The 9,814-nt window shown below is 43.1% G+C and overlaps 1 pseudogene; it reads right to left on the bottom strand.

Annotated features, from left to right (window-relative positions):
• Positions 1 to 418: 418 nt before the first annotated feature.
• Positions 419 to 9,814, bottom strand: part of LOC134357753 (deoxynucleoside triphosphate triphosphohydrolase SAMHD1-like) — a 73,050-nt pseudogene continuing 63,654 nt past the window's right edge.

The raw sequence follows: 9,814 nt of genomic DNA, 5'->3' as shown, positions 1-9,814 counted from the left end.
TGAAACCATAAACGTAAAGTGTGCTTAACTATTGGATTATTCATTTGTTTATACAATTTAGAAGAAATAAAAGGAAGCAAAGTTCCTAAAACGGAACCCAAAGAAGACCCTTGCTATATGCTATTCTCATGAGATTCATTATCCGGCAAAGACTCACCAAAGTGAGTCCATAGGTTGTGGATTCAGTTCAGTGTTGGATAACTTCACTCACCCTAACACTGAACTGATTCCAAAACTTATGCTGTAGGTATGCTGTAGTTATATACCTACTATGCTGTAGGTATTTCATTTCAGCAGTTCTGTGAGAGCAGTCTGTTCTGCTTTCAGCCTGTTTGGGTTTGAGCTGAACAAGGGCCTTTACTGTTCAATTTAGGAATGTGGTCTCCACCAATAAAGATAGTGGATTTGGGAGAAGGTTCTAGAGAACGCTGGGCAGAGAGTTTTTAGTGTGGATCAAGGTTTTTGTTGGCAGCAGCTGGGAAAAGAGGGAGACAGGCTGAGGATTTCGTCCCTGTTACATGAGGTGCCTTGTGCAGATGAATGGCTTTGAGGAAGAAGGACCACTACTCCCGTAGGAAACCCATTTGTTCGAGATGGATTACAAACAACATTCAGAAGATGCAGTTTGTACATCAAAGACAATGGTTTCTGGAAGACTTGAGTTCCACTGTGCACACGTGACAGTTTTGGTATATGGGCCCTTTTGTGTTTTTTCTTTCTTTCCTTTAATAGATGGTTGCTTAGGTTACCATTCTTAAATATACTTCTTTACAATTCTATGTAGTGTATGATGTTGTTTCTTGCTGGGGGCAGGAAATCACACAGCATTCACACAAACTGGGGTTCGGGTGGGCAAGACATCTCAACCTCACAGATTTGGCGGGACCAAAAGTCGTATACACCGTAGACGCACGGAGCCTGAGAAAGGTGGGTTTCTCGCTGTTAGTGAGGGACTAATGAGCCATTTCTAGAGACACCCAGTAAAAAGGGGCTGAGTGCCTGGAGGGAAGGGAGAATGGACAAGGGAATTGCGGAGGCAGCGATCCCTGCAGAAATCAGAGGGGGTGAACTAAAGATATGTTTACTCTGAATGCTGCATTCCACACTCTGTAATGCTCTGCATGGTGACACAAACTACATGGTTTACAGTTTGAGGTTAGGTACCAGCTGGAACAGGGAGCAATCAATCAATAAGATATTGTGTTGAAAAAGGAAACAATTCTTCTCAGCTAACTTGCTCCTAAGTCATTTAGATTTCAATTTCTTTGCATGAAGATCTCTTTTCACCATTGAAGCAACTGTAAACCATTGTACTTTTCACCACTGTAAACTGGGAATCGGAAAAGAACCAAGGAAACTATGAGATTAAACCAACAAGAATGAGAAATAAAACAATTACATGATGCACAGGAAATTCCCCACTCTTCCTACTTGAAGAGCTACAACATTCTCTTTCTACTTAAACAGCTTTATCGCTCCACGTCTAACGATGTGATTGATCGTCACTCCTGGGCTTGTCTGGACACCGGCTCAGGGTCAGTATCATCACTATCCCGCAGGTAGATACAAACATGCAATGATTAACCACCATTATGAAGAGAAAAGAAAATCACTTCACGGTATTTAAACTTGAAAAGGGCTTAAGAAAAACAATTTCCTTGCACTTCCACACCATGCTGCCACACATCTCCAAATCCACACTGATCTCACCTTTCAACGAAAGCCCCTTCCACCCCCTCAGGTTGCAAATCCCTCCCACCCATCTTCTCCTTGCCATTATTTCTGAGGAAGGAAAGGGGACATTTCCACAGTCTCCTTGCATGACAAACGTCAAACTGTGACTGGAGAAGCTCACACACTCACAGCAGACGAAAACCAACACTAATATTTCCTGAGTATAACAGCCAAACAGAAAGGATTGAGAACATCTGCAAGAGGCAATGTCTCAGGACAGTGAGATCATTCAGCACCTCATCCCTCTTCCTGTCGTTGCCATTGGGCAGGAGGCAGAGAGCAGCAAAAAGCTAATCTGTGGCATCTGTATGCAGGGTATGTATGCCCATGATAGTCACATGACATTACAGCACAGAAACAGGCCCTTTGGCCCATCCAGTCCATCCCAAACTATTAATCTGCCTTGTGCCATCAAACTATACCCGGACCACCACCGTCTGTACCCCTCCCATCCATGTATCTATCCAAATTTCTCTTAAATGTTGAAACTAAGTTTGAATCCACCACTTCATTCCACGCTGTTACTACCCTTTGAGTGATGAAGCTCCCCTTCATGATCTCCTTCAATATTTCTCCTTTCACCCTTAACCCATGACCGACCTCTGGTTGTAATCTCACCCAATCTCAAAAGCTTGTTAGCTTTTACCTATCAATACCCATCATAATTTTATCTTACGACTTTGCAGAAGCTATTACAGTAGCACTGTGACATCTCACTCTTCTTACCCATGGCTTGGGTAACTTCCTGGTCCTACACCATTGGGCAAAGTGCTTCCGTGCAGCTTGCACAGTCATCTCGTCGGTCTTCTTGCAGTACACTTGGATCAGCTGCTCTGAAAACCTCTCTGGTAGTATCTGAGATACCTGGGTGGGCACCAGAGAGAGAGAGAGAGAGAGATTAATACCCACAACCATGAGGAGATATACAAACATACGAGTTCGTTGGCCACACAGCCCCTCAAGCCTATTGTACCTTCCAGTAAGATCATGACTAATCTGTTGTAACTTCCAATTGACAATCTTGACTACCCACAGTGACCACCCAGTATTTTACATGCCTTTGTCTTAAAAATACCCAAGTTCTCTGCTTCAAAGAAAAACGTTCCAAGGATGCATGATCACTGAGAGAAAAGGCTTTGCCTCACCTCTTAAACAAGCAACCATCTATTTTTAAAACTGAACGCCTAGCTCTACAGTTTCAAAAAGAAAACACCCTTTCCACTTCAATCATGGCAAGCCCCGTTAGACTATGTTTCATACGAATATCCTCACACATTTATAAAGTCCAGGAAATGCATGTTAAGCCTGTCCAAACTATCCTGTTATGACAACCTGACCACAATGAGCTTCCTAGAGCAATGGAGCAAGGTTCAGATCACAGACACACCAAGTTCATAGCTGGATCCCAGTGCGATGGCCAGAGACTATGATGGCTGGGAAGCAAACTGAAGAGACTGGAAAGCCCACAATGAGAGCCCCTGTCACACCCCCAACAGTGGCTGGTGCAAGGCTGGAAGGAAACAAGTTCACACACTGCTTCAGCAGCCAGATGTGTTTATACCTCTGATGCTCGGGAGGTTACCTGCTCTCTTCTGATTCGGAAGGCCTGGTCAGGGTTATTCTTGCAGTAGAATCGAACCTTATTAATGGAGTTTTTCTCTTTCATCCCGTAGTTCATTGGAATAACCTAGTGTGAGAAACTTTAGTTACGGTAAAAAGCAAATTACTCTCTTGTAAACAGCCACAAAGTAAAACAATTTTTTTTTATCGCACTGGTCACAAGCCCATCGATTATGAAAGGTACTCTATTTATAGAAGTGCAGCCTCTTAGTTCCACAGCGCAGGCTCAATCCCGAACTCCTGTACAGAGGTTACACAATTTCCCTGTGAAGACACAGATTTTCCTGAGGTTCACCAGTTTATATTAGATTAGATTAGATTATGAGGACATACAGTCCTCTTTTATTGTCATTTAGTAATGCATGCATTAAGAAATGATACAATGTTTCTCCAGAATGATATCACAGAAACACAAGACAAACCACCAGAAAAACTGACAAAAACCACATAATTATAACATATATAGTTACAACAGGGCAGAGCAATATCGTAATTGATGAAAAACAGACCATGGGCATGGTAAAAAAAAGTCTTGAAAGTCCCATCATTTCACACAGACGGTAGAAGGAAGAAAAAAAACTCTTCCTGCCTTGAGCTTCCAGCATCGCAAACTTGCCGATGCAGCAGCCTGGAAGCACCCGACCACAGCCCACCCTTGATTGAGTCTGTCCGAAAACTTTGAGCCTCTGACCAGTCCTCCGACACCGAGCACCGAGCACCATCTCTGCTGAGTGCTTCGACCCCGGCCCTGGCAACAGGCAATAGGCAAAGCCAAGGATTTGGGTCCTTCCCCTCTGGAGATTCTCGATTGCACAGTAGCAGCGGCAGCAAAGCAGGCATTTCAAGAGTTTCACCAGATGTTCCTCCATGCTTCTCATGTCTGTCTCCATCAAATCAGGATTGTGCACGGCCCCTAGTTAACACATATGATATCATTTCGGAGTGGCCGCGCGCGCTGCATTGTGCCACCATCTTCTCCTCCCCCTGCCACATCCCAATGACATACGGGTTAAATGTCTGTGGTAAATTACACCTACAGTGTGGGTAAGTGATAGGATCTGGGGGGATTTGATGGAAATGAGGGAAGATTCAAATGAGATGTGTGCACGGGTGTTTGGTGATTGCCAGAGTCAGTAACCCGGGTTTAATCCTGACCTCAGGGACTGTCTATGTGGAGTTTGCAGGCTCTCCCTGTAACCAAGGGGAATTCCTTGGGGTCTCAGATTTTCTCCCAAATCCCAAACTGTGCACATTTGTAGATTAATTGACCACTAATGTACCCTTGGTATGTAGGTGAGTGCTGGAATCTGTACTGAGTCAATAGGAACATGTGGAGAATAAAATAGGTGAGGGTAGGATGAGGTAAATGGGTACCTGATGACTGGCTGAAGGGTTTGGTTCCATAATGGCACAATCTGCCAGATGTATGGAGAACTCTCCTCTCCATCATTAACGAGCAAGTACTCACATTTATAATGAGATCTTCTGCCTTGAGTTGAACGTCCACAGGTTCTGAGGGAACAGCTGCAGCCACTTCAGCCTCCAGACCATCAATCTCCTCTTGACGGAGAGAGAACATTTCAAGTGAGTTTGATAAAATTTGTAAATGTACAAATAAAATCCAATGTACAATAAAACATCGACCGCAGTCTGTGACAGTCAATGCCTACAGGGATTGTAATGTTACAAATGACCGTCTAGGAGAGCAAACGTTTTTGAGAGCATATGCCCAAATTCTCTCGAATGCCATTATAATTTTGAGCAGGGATTATCAATGATTGAGGAATTAGTAACAATAATTAGGGACTTTTACTCCCAAGGAAATATAATGAGTCCCGTTGCTTATTTTCGTGCATTCATTGTGTAACGCCCTGGTTAAGATTTTTACAATGCTGTAGGTATTTCATTTCAGCAGTTCTGTAAGAGCAGTCTGTTCTGCTCTTAGCATGGTTGGGCTTGAGCTAAAGATAAGAGGCTATGGTATTCAACTTTGGAATGCCAATCAAGATGGTGGAATTGGGAGAAGGTTCTAGAGAACACTGCATGGAGAAGTTTTTGTGATGGACACTGTGGTGTGGGTTGAATTACTTTTTGGCAGAAGCTGGGAGAAGACAGAAGGAAGATGGCTGAGGATGCCATCCCTGTTGCACAAGGTGCTTTGTTTAGATGAAAGGCTTCATGGAGGAAGGACAAATACCACCCATGGGGGAGCCTGTATATGGAATAAGGTAGATGAACCTGTAGCACAGTTGCAGAATAGCATGTATGGCATTGTGGGTATTACTGAATTCAAGTTTCAAGAAAATTATAGCTAGGAGCGTAATGTCGATGGACACACATTGTATCGAAAGAACAGGTAGGTAGGCAGAGGGAGTGGGTGGCTTTGTTGGAGAAAATACAACCAAATCATTAGAAAGAGGTAACATAGGATCGAAAGGTGTACAATCATTGTGGGTCGAGCTCAGAAACTGCAAAGGTAAAAAGAACCTGGTGGGAGTTATATATAGACCCCAAACAGTAGCAAAGATGTGGTTTACAAATTACAACTGGAAGTAGATAATGGATGTCAAAGGGGCAAGGTTACGATAGTCATGGGGGATTTCAATATCCAGGTAGATTGGGAAAATCAAGTTGATTCTGGATCTCAAGAAGGGGGTATGTAGAATGCTACAAGACATCTTTTTAGAGCAGCTCGAGGTTGAGCCCACAAGGGGATCAGCTATTCTGGATTGGGTGTTGTGCAATGAACTGGAATTGAGCAGAGAACTTAAGGTAAAGGAACGTTTAAGAGCCAGTGATCACAATATGACAGAATTCACCCTGCTATTTGAGAAGGAGAAGCTAATGCCACATATATCAGTATTACAGTGGAATAAAAGGAATTGCGGAGTTATGAGAGAGGAGCCGGTGAAAACTGACCAGTCTATGAGGACTTCTGGGGCACCTATTGAGTGGCGATCTCGAGTAGCACCAGAGCTCAATGGATATTAAATATTCCCATTTCAGCCTGATACAGATGGGAATCATAAATACGTCCAAGTTCTGTACAGTTAATAAAGACATTGCAATGCAATTGAATAAACTGTCACTGCTTAAAACCAATGGAAACAAAGCCACACTTCTCACTGGATTCCATGTTGGAAGCATGGCTGCAGGTCAGGAATACAAGTGCATTTAAAAAAATGGAGCTTTAGACTCATGAAATCTTGCTGGCAAACATACAGTCTCCAGTAAATAAAATCGAAGATCTCAGAGCTAGGGTGCTGTATCAGAGGGAATTTAGGACCTCATGCTTCATTAGTTTCACAGAATCCTGGTTAACCCCTTCCATACCGGATGTAGTGATTCAGATTGTCAGGTTTACTATACACTGTCAGGATAGGACTATTGATATCTCAAAAGCAGGGGTGGAGGTGTGTGCCTCATGATCTACTCCTCGGTGCACAAACGTACCAGTGCTGACCCAAATCTGCTCACCAGACCTGGAATATCTCGCAATTAAGTGCCTTCCAATTTACCTGCTGCAGGAAATTTCTGAGATCATTTTGGAACCAGTGTACTTTTCACCTCAACCAATGTCAAACAGGCTTTGGACGATCTGAGCAATGGGATCAACATGCACGAAACAGCAGAAATTGATGCCTTCATCATCATTTTGGGGGATTTTAACTCACTAAATATTTACCATCAACAAATCATTTGTAGTACCAGAGGAAACAACACGTTGGACTATTGTTACACCATCATCAAGAATGCCCTCCGTGCTCTTCCATGCCCTCACTATGGAAAGTCTGATCACCTGGCTGTACTTCTACCCCCTGAGAATAGGCAGAGACTGAAGACTACAGCACCAGTAGTGAGGACCCCAAAGGTATGGACTAGGGAAGCATAGGAATGGTTGTCGGACTGCTTTGAATCCATAGACTGAACTGTATTCAGAGATTCATCTTTGAATCTGGATGAGTATGACACAATTGTTATTGACTTTAGTTCAGCTGGAAGTAGCAGGATGATGCAACCCTGGCTGACAACATAAAAGCCAAAGAGACAGCATCTAATACAGCAAAAATTAGTGGGAAGTTAGAGGATTGGGAATCTTTCATAAACCAACAGAAGGCAACTAAAAAAGTCATAAAGAAGGAAAAGACAGAATATGAAATTAAGCTTGCCAATAATATGAAAGATGACACCAAAAGTTTCTTCTGATATATAAAGTGTAAAAGAGAGGGGAGAGTAGATATTGGACTGCTGGAAAGTGATGTTGGGGAGGTAGTAATGGGGGATAACAAAATGGCCCATGAACTGAATAAGTATTTTGCATCAGTCTTCACTGTGGAAGACACTAGCAATATTCTGGAAGTTTGAGCGTGTTGGGGACAGAAGTGAGTGAAGTTCCCATTACTAGGGAGAAGGTGCTGGAGAAACTGAAAGGTCTGAAGGTAGATAAGTCACGTAGACCAGATGGTGTACACTCCAGGGTTCTGATAGAGGTGGCTGAAGAGATTGTAAAGGCATTAGTATTGATTTTTCAAGAATCGATGGACTGTGGTATAGTTCCAGAGGATTGGAAAGTTGCAAATGTCACTCCACACTTCAAGGGGGGCGAGAGGCAGAAGGAAGAAAATTACAGGCCAGTTAGTTTGATCTCAGTAGCTGGGAAAATGTTGGAATTGATTGTTAAGGATGTGGTTTCTGCTACTTGGAGGCATATGATAAAATAGGGTGTAGCAGGCACGGTTCCCTTCAGGGAAAATTTTGCCTGATAAATTTGGTGGACTTCTTTGAAGAAATAACAAGCAGGATAGACAAATGAGAATCGGAGTATGTTATCTACTAGGATTTTCACAGAGTTTTGACAAGTGAGACTGCTTGACAAGTTAAAAGTCCGTTGTATTACAGGAAATACATTACCATGGATAGAGCATTAGCTAATTGGCAGGAGGCAAAGAGTGGGAATAAATCGAGCCTTTTCTGGTTTGCTGCCGTTGACAAGTGGTGTTCCATGGGGTGTGTGTTGAGACTGCACTTTTTGCGTTATACATCAATAATTTGGGTGACAGAATTAATGGCTTTGCGCCAGGTTTGCGACAATATAAAGATAAGTGGAGGGGCAGGTAGTTTGAGGAAGCAGAGAGTCTACGGAAGGACTTAGACAGAATGGGAGAATGGACATAGAAACGGTAGATGAAATAGTGTTGGGAAGGGTATGGTCATGCACTTTAGTAGAAGAAATAAAAGTGTAGACTGTTCTCGAAATGGAGAGAAAATTCTAAAATCTGAGGTGCAAAGGGACTTGGATGCCCTCGTGCAGGACTCCCTGAATGTGAATTTGCAGGTTAAGTTGGTGGTGAGGAAGGCAAATGCAATGTTAGCATTCATTTGGAGAGGATTATAATATAAAAGCAAGAATGTAATGTTAAGGCTGTATAAGGTGCTGGTGAGGCCTCATTTGGAGTACTGTGAGCAGTCTTGAGCCCCTTATCTAAGAAAGGATGTGCTATCATTGCAGAGGTTTCAATGGAGGTTCACAAAAATGATTCCGAGATTGAAAGGGTTATCATATGAGGAGCTTATCATATCATATCTTATCATATGGCTCTGGGCCAAAAATCACTGGCATTCTGGGAATGAGGGGACATCTCAGTGAGACCTAACAAATGTTAAAAGGCCTTGACAGAATAGGTTTGGAGAGGATGTTTCATCTGGTGTTGGAGTCTAAGACTGGAATAAAGGTACGTCCATTGAGAAAGGAGATAAGGAAGTATTTCTTTAGCCGGAGTGTGGTGTATATGTGGAACATATTGCCACATGCGGCTGTGAACGCCAAGTCATTGGGGTATATTTGAGGCAGAGTAGTCAGTGCCTGAAGGGATATGGAAGAAGGCAGGAAAGTAAGACCATAAGACAAAGGAGCAGAAGTCGCCCATTCAGCCCATCAAGTCTGCTCCGCTATTTTATCATGAGCTGATTCATTCTCCCATTTAGTCCTACTCCCCCGCCTTCTCACCATAACCTTTGATGCCCTGGCTACTCAGATACCTATCAATCTAAGCCTTAAATACACCCAATGACTTGGCCTCCACTGCCACTCGTGGCAACAAATTCCACAGATTCACCACTCTCTGGCTAAAAAAATTTCTTTGCATCTCTGTTCTGAATGGGTGCCCTTCAATCCTTAAGTCATGCCCTCTCGTACTAGACTCCCCCATCATGGGAAACAACTTTGCCACTTCCACTCTGTCCATGCCTTTTAACATTCGAAATGTTTCTATGAGTTCCCCCCCTCATTCTTCTAAACTCCAAGGAGTTCAGTCCAAGAGTGGACAAACGTTCCTTATATGTTAACCCTCTCATTCCCGGAATCATTCTAGTGAATCTTCTCTGTACCCTCTCCAACATCAGCATATCCTTTCTTAAATAAGGAGACCAAAACTGCCCACAGTACTCCAAGTGAGGTCTT

The sequence above is a fragment of the Mobula hypostoma genome, chromosome 2 (genome assembly GCF_963921235.1).
Source record: "Mobula hypostoma chromosome 2, sMobHyp1.1, whole genome shotgun sequence".
NCBI classification, from domain to species: domain Eukaryota; kingdom Metazoa; phylum Chordata; class Chondrichthyes; order Myliobatiformes; family Myliobatidae; genus Mobula; species Mobula hypostoma.
This window is presented reverse-complemented; position numbering and strand designations above follow the sequence as displayed.